This window comes from Nematolebias whitei, chromosome 12 (assembly GCF_014905685.2).
Source record: "Nematolebias whitei isolate Nwh7 chromosome 12, NemWhi1, whole genome shotgun sequence".
In the NCBI taxonomy this organism is placed as follows: domain Eukaryota; kingdom Metazoa; phylum Chordata; class Actinopteri; order Cyprinodontiformes; family Rivulidae; genus Nematolebias; species Nematolebias whitei.
The window spans coordinates 29,994,471-30,006,940 of NC_056509.1; the positions used below are offsets into that span (position 1 = coordinate 29,994,471).

The 12,470-nt window shown below is 37.5% G+C and overlaps 1 protein-coding gene and 1 long non-coding RNA gene across 2 annotated transcripts in view; both read left to right on the top strand.

Moving 5' to 3' along the window:
• LOC119418514 (WD repeat-containing protein 26) overlaps positions 1–12,470 on the top strand; it is a 368,230-nt gene that overhangs the window by 34,167 nt on the left and 321,593 nt on the right. The gene's annotated exons all lie outside the window — the stretch shown is intronic.
• On the top strand, positions 657–4,238 carry LOC119418522. Its single transcript, XR_005187203.1, has 4 exons — positions 657–693; positions 1,187–1,262; positions 1,374–1,439; positions 4,034–4,238. It is a non-coding gene; the product is annotated as an uncharacterized LOC119418522 (long non-coding RNA).

The window sequence follows — 12,470 nt, forward strand, 5'->3', positions numbered from 1 at the left end:
ATATATATATATATATATATATATATATATATATATATATGATAGTTAAAAGCTAATAAATATAATATTGATGTAATAGTCGGATATTGTTTGCTTCATTTTATAAACACTAACGTGACTCCTGAATGAATCACAGGTTGTCCTTCACAGTCTGAGTGGATTTTTTAATCTAGTTGTTTTTACGATTTGATTTGCTGTCTAAAAGTCCATTAATGCAACTTAATAAAAGATTTTAGGTCAATTTATTGTTGTCAGCTCTGCGGCCCTAAAAAACCTGCAAAGACCAAAATAAGTTTTTGTCAACCTGCAGGTGAAGAACAGCTTCATCTCGCTGCTGATTGATGTGCAGAACAAACAGAAGGAGCATCGAGAGCTGCTCCGCAAGAAGAAGAAAGTCCGAAGTGCGGCTTCGACAGGGCTCAACGGTCAGAGGACGGGCAGCACCCACGTACCGGGCACGGTGAGCTGAAAGACACCAGCGTGTTTGTGTTGATAAACACTGAACACCAAGATACACCCTGGTCATACTCGCACCAGAGGTTTCTCCAAGTCTTTCTCCTTCTTTTCTTAGTCAATCTCATTTTTCCTCCTTCCTTTCACTCCTTATAGCAGCTCCTCACTCTGGAGGGACTCTCCAATGTCATTCAAAATGGCCTCCGTCAAACTTTTGGCTACCCAGGAGGGGACAAACAGGTGGCCCTGCTCTTTCTTCACCGTGCAGATTTGTTTCTGTGCCGCTTCTCTTTCTTTTCACCGGCATGCTCGCTTTCTTTTTCCACAACCTCCGTCTGCACTGCTCAGCATCAGTTGTTGCTCCTTTGATTGACTTCTGACAGCAAACTTTCTCCATCTTTTTCATCAATAGCTTATTTTCTTATTTCTCTGTCACTTGTCTTTTTAAGTTTACAGTGTTTCCTGTCATTATCTTGTTCGTTTTTCGTTATAAGCCCAGATTATTCTGTTGCTTTCTGTTTCACATCAGTAAACATTTCTTCTGACCAGCAACCGAGCAGCTGCAGACAAACATCTCCTCAGGTCTTTAAGTTCGTGAGATCTCCAAGACCCTGCATGTTTTATAACCTTGTCACAGTGATGACACTTTTTGTTTTTAAGTTTTGTTATAAAGTTACATCAGAAGTAAGTTCATGCAAACAAACAATTAATGTACTTTGTTTTTTCTGCTCAGTACCTGACCACAGTCATCCCATATGAAAGGAAATCAGGCTCTCCATCTGTAGAAGACCTCCAAATCCTGACAAAGAGTGAGTTTGATTAGTGACACCGTTTAATAATGCTTGGTTGGAAGTGCTCTAAGCTGAAGCGTGAGTTGTGCTGTGCTGTAAAATCACCACAAGCTTCTTTCATCACTGCAGTCCTCCACGCCATGAGGGACGACAGCGAGAAGGTACCCGCCCTCCTAACAGACTACATCCTCAAAGGTAAAACACTCCCCGTTTTTCTGACGACGTTCACTCCGTGGTCGCTCCATGTTCACTCAAAATACAAACAACAGCTTCAAATACTTTTTCAGCATGCTTAGATGATCTATTGTTCAACCAGATGTTGCTTTAAATTTAATTGTATATCCACAAAACTCAAAGGCTAATTAGCATATAATGTAGGGATGCACGATATTATCGGCATGGTATCGGTATCGGCCGATATTAGCGATAAAGTTAAATATTGGACATTGGCCATTCCATCAAAATAACTCATCAGTATAAAACATGCTGTTTTCATGCATTTATATATATATAAAAATGCACTGTTTTTCTATGACAACCCAGTGACAAGGAGATCTGAGTTGATCATTAAGCTTGTATAACAATGTATTGGGCTTCTGTTTTAAGTTCATTTTTAATTTAAGAAACTCAAATATATATATATATATATATATATATTAATATTAATGCACTACTAATGCTCTTTTCACTTGTCGCTTGTGAACAGGTTGAGTTTAGATTTGTGAAAATGTACAAATCTGCACTGTTCGAGTGTTGTCATTGTGTTAGGGAGAGTAAGTGTCATGAATAAATTTGACATTAAACATAATCCAAGTTGAAGTGGTACATCATTTTCAGCCCCTTTTTAACATCTGCATTTGGTAACAGGCCAAACTGACAAAAATCATGCAGAATAATGTAGTATTTTAATTCCACAGCAGCGAAAGCTAAGTAGTCTCTGTAAGTAGGTCTGGGGGGGGAAGAAAGAATATCGGTATTTGTATCGGTTATCGGCCAAATTAGTTTTAACATATTGGCATATGGGATATCAGCTAAAAATCCAGTATTGTGCACCTCTAATATAAAGTACTGCTAATGAAAAGTACATTTAATACTAACATGCTGTTTTTTTTAATAGTTGCAGAGATTTTAATCAGACGTTTTTAAGCAATTTTCATACAGCAGAACTTGATACAAAGTGATTTACAGCAGATAAAAAAATAAAAAAACAAACCCACGACTACTGAGCAAAATAAGACGAAGAAGGATGGGTTAAAATAGAGACTGATTGAACTAAGGACACCACAGACGTAAGAATTGTAAGAGTTTGAATAAATAAACTTTACCTCTAAAATCTTGAAGAGTGCACAAAACAAAACATTAGAATAAGATAAAAGGAAGTCAAAGGAACTTAAAACCTACATTTTCTTTCAGAAAAAGAAATATGTATCATTGTATAAAAGTAGGTTAACGTCGTGAATAAATGGTTTTAACAGTCAAAACTAAAAGTGCACTAAAACCACGAGTTTTCTTTTAAAAACATCACAACTCCAGCGTTCCTCAGATCGTCGGGTAGGCCCCGATGACTGCTTGTTGTGGGTTTTATTTCCAGCTTTGAGTAAAATTCAGAAAACCTTTTGCACAGGACCTGAGCGTCCGAGAGATCAAACTAAAGTCCAGTAAATAGTTTAGACTTGGACAACAAATAAAAACACTAAAGAAGCCTCTGGATCAACTCTAAAACACACAGGTCTGCACTGCAGGGACTTTAAACTGGGCCTGGTGTGTGCTCTCCTTCTGGTCCTGGTCCAGTATTTACTGAGTTTGTGCTAACGGGTGATTCTAAGTGAAAATGTGATATTTTTCATAATTATGTAACAGTACAGCCAAGTAAGATACAGATTATTTTTAAACTCTTTATTCCTGATATAAATATAGGTATAAATAGTCATGATTTCTTACAGAATGATGTAAGGAATGTAAAATAATCTTTAAAACAGCCATTTAGAAGTTGTTTTTTGAGCCCTAATCCCTTGTAAAGTGTGTGTTTGTTTCCATACAGGATTTACTACATGTCCTGTAAATATTGTATTACTACACAGTACTATAGCAACAATAATGTAAAAACTAATTGAGGAAATCACTTTTGGAAAACAGGGGAGTCTTTGTCTGAGCAGGAACCACGGTTGATAATTTGAGCAGATTAGACAGGATAGATTAACGCATGGGGGAGAAATCAACAACTTTATAAAAATGTAACGTTTCAGCTGCGTCAGATTCGCTTCCTCCACGTTGAAAAGAGGAAGCACAACGTTCACGTCTGTGTTTTTGATGGTGAACAAACATGCTCCTTGTTGACATGTCCCTTCCTTGTCCTTCCACCTGTGCTGCACTGTCCTCTGGGTAGCTCTGGTATGAAGGCGGTGGACCGTGAGGTTTGTGAGGTCAATGCAGCTTTTTCACCTTCAGGCTTTTAACCTAAAACTCCTTTTCCTCTCCCGTCTTCATAGCATTCCCTCTTAACCTGAAGAAGCTGTCCTCCATCCCCGCTTCACTCTCTGCTGTGGTGCCAGTTGTTCTGTGCAGAGCTTGTAGCTGCACCTACACCCTCTCCACCTCTCTAGAATACTCAAACATGCTCATGCTTCTAATTAGTCTTACTCCGAGCTCGTAGCAGCTGCTTGCACCTATAATTACAGTTTCCTCTCCTCACGTCGCACATTTGTAGCTGCTCTCCCATAGTTCACAGCTGTCCTCTACGAGCACCCAGACTGCGTTTGTCACCAGCTGTTGTTTTCTTCTCTCCACAGTTCTGTGTCCCACGTAAACTCACACAAGAAGATGTTTCTCTTGAGCCATCTAGTCCACCAGCAGAAAGAGGGGTTGGTAAACTGGAAAAATCCAAAACTGGAAAAAAAAAAAAATCCCCAACTTTCTTTCCTCTCAAATTTCCACATCATGGATGTTCGTTCCTTGTTTTATTTTCTACTCTGCTATCGTTCTTAAGCTTTTAACTCATGCAGTTCTTTTCATTTGTAATATTTAATTGTTTTTTTGTGCTCGAGTTCTTAAGTAATCCGTGTTAGCCTGAATACCTCACTTTGGGGGCTCCTAAACAGCAAATCAACCGGAAAAAGAAGGTGTTTTTTTTTATTCTATGGGCTCCACAGGCAGGCTATTTCTTAATCTTTCATAATATGGGAATCTCAAAGTGCCAGACAAGTATTGAACATTAATTCTGATGGCACGTGATTTCAAGTTTGCTTATTAAGGATCAAAGAGAAAACCCTTTAATTTAAACTGTAGGTTGTATTTTTGTGCATGTTGGTTTCGAGCTGAATGTTTCAGATGGAATATTTTGTACAAGAGTGAGATAAATTGCACAGTTTGAGAAGTTTTTAATGTTTCAAAAAGGGACAGAGGTGTTCGTAACTTAAAGCGACGGCTGGATGAACAAGTGTAAAGCATATTTTTGAACAAGAGGTTTTAGATTTGAGACTTTGTAATTGTTTTTGTAGAAGCTGTTTGTTGAACTATCAGACCCTCAGAGAGTGACCTCACCTGCAACACTCGTTCCAAGAATCTGCAGATGCTGCACCTCCTGTTTCAGTTTCGTTTAGGATCTGCTTGTGTTGTTAGTGTACACATTAGGTCAGTGTGTTGTGGGTGTTATCCATTTGGATCTTGTCGTTGCACTTTACGCTGAGTGATCTGGTCATGTAGACGTTTCCTTAGATTAGACAGCAGGTGATAACATGTTTTCATGCATTTACAGTAGATCCCACATTAGTCCCAATAAATGTTTCTAAGGGGGCATTCCACTGATTTCTTTTTTAGAGCAGTCCAAGAAATAGGCTTGGAGAAGTTACAGGAACATCATCAAGTTAATTTTTTTCATAGTTTTGGGATTTGAAGTTAAAACAAAGGGAATCTTGCCCTTCTTTAAAGTGATATAAGGTTAATATTTGAACTTAAAAGATAGTAGTTCTAAGCTTGACTTAAAGATGAGAGAAGTAAAGAAACTGTACTTATATTATGTAAATAATATTAGTCTATGACCTCGCCTACACTACTCATTTTTAAACAGACTTTCTGTTGCGTTTGCACCTCACGTTCACGTGTAAATGGGTTTTTTGTTGAGTAAAACTGCTATTTAAAAAAAAAAAGTTTACTCACCATAACTCTCCAAGTTGAAACCCCTCTGATGAACCAGAGGCTTCAGGTACATAGACATGTGCTGCTAATTCTGCCAGCCATGGATGTTTTTGTTCCTTCATTTTCACTGAGTCAATGGATTAGAGTGGGGGATATGTAGCTGAGCTCACTCGCGACTGTAGTTTCTACTCTATAAACCTTTCAAAATAAACTGATGGTACAGCAGCACACGGTCTGGCCTGCTGGGCTAGACCTTCTAATGATATGTAAATATTATATATTTTTTATAAAATATTAGTTGAAAAAAATATGTGGAGGAGTAAAGACGTGGCCTGAATGTGTTTTAATTAGTTGTAAGATGTATTTTAGAAAAGCTTCTTTTTATGTTTTATTTAATTTTTTACAATTGATAAATTCTTAAGGCGTAGATCTTTTAGTTTTGTCCTGTAGTAATATATTGACACATTAATAGCATACCTATCGTAGAGCCCATACCCTTTCTGCAGAACCTCTGTAAAAATTGCTCTTTCAGGACTTATCGTATTTAATCATTCTGCTGAAATTGGAATTAAAGTCAATCTACCATGTTGCATTTCTTACACTTTTGAGCAGCCTAATTAATTAGAATAATATATCTATTTATAATATTCAAGCATTTACAGTATCATTTAACATTAAAAATTTTTATAATTTCTAAAACAATCATGTAGTATGTTTTAATTTTTTGTCAATTTAACATGACAATAACAGCCTTTCCCTTCATATCCAGTCTCTAGTGATAAAGTGAAATGGAAACAGTTCTTTAAAAGAAGCACAGGAAGAAATCACTGGAATCCCCCCTTTCACAACCACATCCCACCATTCAGCACATTTCTGTCATGACATTAATGTTCAGATCACTAGCTGCTCCAGGTACACCTCACCTGATCAGGTCTAGTTTAGCACTCAGGTTTATCAGTCTTTATGGATGCGTGCACACATTCCCAACTTAGTCTCAAACATTTGAGCCTGGCTCCTCTTTCACATAATAGAGATGAGCCATGAAAACCCACATGATGTTCTGCAGTAATAGTTTAAAGACCAGTGGACTCCAGATGTTAAGCATGTCGGAGGTGATGAGACTCAGGATTGTTCTGATAAGTGGAGTGAATCTGGGGGAAAATGCACAGGAGGTTGATAAATGTATAGATAAATGTATGAAGTCAGTTTTTTTTTTGTTGTTTTTTTTATTCTAAAGTAAAACAAAAGCTCATCGTGCTATATTTACCTGTTTCTGTGTGACATGTTTCTACAGATGCCAGCTATGAAAACATGTTTTAAAGTAGCATGGTCTGCATGCACTGCACTGCTGCAAACACATTTCCATTGATTTGTTTTGTGTTGTTTTTGTTTACAAACATATTAAAATCACACTAAAGGGACGTACGTTGCAGTAAAACAAAGAATCTAGAGACTAATTTCAGATTTTTATTGCTTAAACTGCATCGGAAAGCCTCAGTTTTTATAAACCTGGTAAATCAAGTGCTCAAAGGAAATTGGTTGGAATGTCTCACAGTATTTTATTGTAATTATTAAAAAATATGAAAGAATACTTGGCACCGATGTCACCGAAAGGATCTCAGCCCAGAACTTCATCTGGTTCTCAACAAACATATCAACATAATTTCAATTTAGAGATTTTATATTTATACATTAAGAACAATAAAAGAAACTAGAAGCTGCCTTTGTTAACCCCTGAAGGTTTTTTGTTTTGTACTTTTAATAAACTCTTAAGGCAATATATTTCCCTACTAGTTTGGGGTTTATGTTTACCGTCTTGTGTGGTACTGCAGTTTATTAATTTATTATGTGAACGTTTTGTAACCATGTTTTTGACTGTTATGGTACAAATTTGATGTGCCCACAATGCATTGCAACTCGTTTCAAATAAAAGAATATGTACATGTAAAGATGTGTGCTTGTTTTCACTTTTTTTATATTTGTTTTATTTTATCTGTAATCTGAATTGGTTATAATTCAGTCGGGTTATCAGATATCGTGTTAACATTTGATGTGGTAATAGCTGAGGGCCATTCACAGCACATTCTTTGAACACTTATAATTTTCAAGGTTTGACCAAATTGTCTACAACTCCCATTCGCTCCCAGCATATCATTGAACACTGGTTCCTGTTGGCAAAGTAACATTAAATACTTATTAGACGGTTTGCTTTGAAATAGTCATCTTTTTAAATCTACTTAACTTCTTTTTGAAAGAGACATCTCATCAATTAGCTTAGCAAAATTGATTTTAGCTGTTGGTGTTGCCTTTTGCTCGGATCAGCTGGACGGGTGTGTGAGGTGTTTATGTTCACCCTCTGTTGTCCCGTTTGACAGACACAGACTAGATAAATGCAACACTAAAGGGATAAAAGTACATCTGATAGATGTATATTTTTAGCATTATGTTCAGACAAATCAGTCTGGGATTGTGGGGGGGGTCAAAGAAATAAAAAAAAAAGCCAAATTTGGCCCATGGGCCACATGTTGAATAGTCCTAATTTTTAAAAATACATTTTCAAATGGATACAAAAACCTTCAGTTTGCCAAATGAAACCACCAATTTTGACCAACCAGTTTGTATTAACTTCATAAATTTAACGAGACTTTGTGTTTGTTCATAATTGAGCTCAGTCGTACGTGTTGAAGACAAGACCTGAGGTTTAAATACATAAAAAACTATAAGTGAATAAAACATAAAACAAAGACCTAAAGTCGTCATTTATCAGATAGATTTCACATCAACCCGTCTCTGAAAAACAACCTTTTGAGCATAAACCTGGTGGTGAGAGAGAGGCCTCTAGCAACCAGCAGGATACGTTTAATATTGAGTTTACAAACTTGTAATAGTTTGGGAATACTCTATTTCTAGTTTTTTAAATATGTTTTTTTTTTGTCAGTCATAAAGCTTTGAGTTAACATTTTCTGTAGTTACAGAGCGTTGAAAAAGTTCTGAAAGTTACTAGATCTTCTGCACCATCCGAACAAGCTAATTGCTACAAAGCTGTTAAGCTAAATGTAAGAAACTAAATTGAAGGAAACGGATACAAATTGGGAGTATTTTTGTCGGCTACTCTGTACTAACTTGTCAGTTGACCTTTCTACAGCAACATTGTTTAAATTTGTTTCATATACTTTTGTTTAACAGGAAGTTTCATTTATTTTTCCAAGGACTCAAGATGGCGGCTCGGTAAGTTTCAGTGCACTCGGATGACCTGCTGCTGTTGTTGCTGAAGTATTCACCAGACAAGTTTACCAAAGAGCACTATTAGAGATTGAACGGGATCTTGACACTCGGTTTGCTTCACAGAGCCGTTCAATTTTGAATGAGTGACATCATCATGATATACGGATATACGTCATCACCTTATGACGTACGACGTCGGGGCCGCACCACATGTTTTGTCAAGCGGGAACCTCCTGCTCATCACTTTGGAGGGAAAAAATAAAACTAGGAACGCCTCTTTACTGTCAGAACTCGGTGCTTGTCGTTCGCTGTAAAGAGCCATGCAGACGATCTGGATCGTGAACGTCACATAAGCACTATCGATCCATAGACATTTTCTAGTAATGACGATAGAAAATACAAGTTCAGACTGAGAAATATCAAATGAATCAGGAGACAAAAGTTGTGTAATATATGGATTTTAGTTTTTTATCATCATTGACTTATATGTGTAGGCTGAGATTTTCAGCTTCACCCGGTTCTCTGAGCCCCCAAGGGGACATTGGAGATTTTTTTTATTTTGCGTTACCTTGCACTTTGCGTTAGCTCACAACAGTTTTGTGTTACCTCTCAATAGTTTTTGTGCTTCCTCACAATACTTTTGCGTTATCTCACAATACTTTTGTGTACCTCATAATACTTTTGCTTTACCTCGCTATACTTTTTTGTACCTTGCAATCGTTTTGTGTACCTCACAATAGTTTTGCATACCTCACAATAGTTTTGCGTACCTCACAATACTTTGCGTTTCCTCGCAGTACTTTTGCTTTACCTTGTAATATTTTTGCTTTACCTTGTAATACTTTTGCGTTACCTCGCGATGCTTTTGCTTTACCTCGCAATAGTATCGCATTACCTCACAATAGTTTTGTGTACCTCACAATGCTTTTGCTTTACCTCGCAATACTTTTTCATACCTCGCAATACTTTTTCATACCTCGCAATACTTTTGCATACCTTGCAATAGTTTTGTGTGCCTCACAAGTTTTGTGTACCTCACAATAGTTTTGTTTTACCTCACAATACTCACAATACTTTTGCGTTTCCTCGCAATAGTTTTGTGTACCTCGCATTATACTTTTGCTTTACCTCACAATACTTTTGCGTTTCCTCGCAATAGTTTTGTGTACCTCGCAGTACTTTTGCTTTACCTTGCAATATTTTTGCATTGCCTCGCAATAGTTTTGTGTACCTGGCAATACTTGTGCTTTACCTTGTAATTCTTTTGCGTTACCTCGCAATAGTTTTGCGATACCTTGCAATAGTTTTGTGTACTTCGCAATACTTTTGCGTTAACTCGCATTATGTTGTTCATTACTTCGAGAAAGTTGTGCATTCATGACAAACTGCCCACAAAACAAACAGGTAAATGCTCTTAATTTAACTTAATTACCAATATTTTTCAGTATTTTATATCGTTTAAATATTTGCCTATTAAAAAAAAAAGATTTCTAAAAAAGCAGCCTCCTCTAACGGTAAGAAACTTTCTTTCAGGTTAAATATCAAGAGCGTTTCTTCTTCGTCCTCTTAGTTTTTGTCACGTGAGGCTGCCCTTCTTGTTAGCTCCTCCACGGTCCTCAGCTGTCGACGTGTTCACCGACCACAGAGACACTTTTTAAGCACACGTGTCCTCTCTGCTCAGAGTGTTTAACGTCTGGACCTGGAGACCCGTCGGAGTCAAAGGTTGGTGTCGGTGAACATGGTGTGCTCCTTCCTCACTGTGCTGAAACCTTTGATAGTTTCCACAAATTCCTCGTCGTCCATGAACTAAACCAGAAGAAAACAGAGCTCATTAGAAACTAGACATCTCCCAAGTTTTTGTTTAAAGAGAGAGTTCTAATAGTTTTATGTGGAGTTCTGTGGTAATGATATGAACAATAACTATCTTACCTGTTGTAGAAATATTTTTGAACAATCTCAGTGATGAGAATTAGAGTTTGATTCTGCTAACAGAACTACATAATGCAAAACTTGCAGCAACGGGAAGGTTTAAAAACCTGTTTGCATAAAAGACCATGACAATGACATCAGAAATCCACTTTGGATGTAGCCCTGCTTCAACTAGCCATACCACATCAATCTAGTCAAATTAAACTCAATTTCTCTAAACTGAAGTTGATCAAACAGCTATCTGCAGCAGGTAAGATATTAGTTGTGCTGAACCATTTTACAGAACCCACTTCAACAGATCTGGTGTTGATTAGTTTGAACAGGTTTTATGTCGTCGGACTCTCACCATCCCGCTGTCGTGGCCTGAGATGTTGGGGTCCCAGACGTCGTCCTCTCCGGTGAGAGATTTCCCATCGATCACCTGGCTGACGCTGCGTCTCAGGGAGTTCACACTGAGCACGCCCGGCTCGTCCTGTGGAGGCACCTCGTCATCTGGGTCACACTTGGCTTCCAAAAGGTCCTGAAGGGACGAGAAGAGACGTGGATTTATTGACACGAGACACAAAAACGTGCTGATGAGGGTTTTACCTCCGTCTTCATGAAGAAGCCCTTCAGGGTCACGCTGGTGGAGACGCCTGATGTGTCAGGAACCGTGTCGAACTAAAACCAAGAGGAGGAAATGACATCTGGCATCATGCTGGTATCACTGGTACTGATTCAGCTTCACTCTGGTCTTTGCCTGACGTCGCTACAATCTTAACTTCTGTTTCATACTTTGTGCAATTTTTCTCTTTTATGTCAAAACGTTCTGCTCATCCTGAAGTGCTGCGACTTTTCATCGTAACCGTTTTACCTTTAAACATATTTACCTTTAAACATATTTACCTTTATTTACAAATATTTCCCTCAGTACTGTGTTGAGTTCATTCGAAGACATCACTCTTTGATATCTGCATCAGATTTTCTCTATTTTTGTCTTGTTGTTGTTTTTTTTTTTTTTTTTTGCTATTTCTAGATTTTTGCTACAGTTCTGTCACTTTTAGCTACATTTTTCTACTTTTAATATTTAGCTTACCTTTTAAGACTGTTTACCTGTTTTAGCTTGTTGTTTTTCTACCTCTAGCTAGAGTTTTGCTATTTGGGGGTTTTAGCTAATGTTTTTCCTCCTTTAGGTTTTAGCTGATGTTTAGCTACGTTTCACTTTTAGTTTTGTTTCTTTTAGCTTTAGCTGACCCAATTTTTATTTTAGCTTGTGTTCAGCTTATTTTAGCTTTGCTTTGCTAATTGAAGCTTTTAGCCAGCCTTTAAATAATTTTAGCTTCTAGCTTTTTGCTTCTTTCACTCTGTTTAGCTTCTTTAAGCATGTGTTAACTTTCTTTTAACTTTTGTTTTGCTTCAATTTGCTTTGAGCTTGCATTTGGCTTCTTTTAGCTTTTAGCAAGTGTTCTGCTTTTAGCTTTACATAATTTTCAGCCAATTCAGCGTTCACTGTATTTTCACAGAGCAGTTAATTTTTCTGGTTCTCTGATGAAAACTGGAGTTTAATTGTCTCAGGATTAATTACTACAATAAATGTATTTCGTTGGGAAACTTCAGTGAGATAAAAATGTATTTACAGGAAATCAGGCTAGATAAAGTCTAAAAAGTTTGTTAAAAAAACAACTGGGGTTGGTTCTTTGTTGAGACTTTCTGGGACACAAGTAGAACGAGCCTTTTGTTTCTTTTGTCACTTTGTATTTATGCCGTCACACGCAGTAAAATAACTCAAACAGTCGATTGTGCACCGTGATAAGCTCGGCTCACCAAGACAGAGTTGCTGGGGGGATAGACGGCCATGGGGCTCCTCTTCTGCATGGGGAGGGCCACTAGAGGAGGTCTCTCCCTGGTGAGGGGGGGTTTGTTAAGGGCCTGGAGCAATGTGGAAATAAACCAACAGTT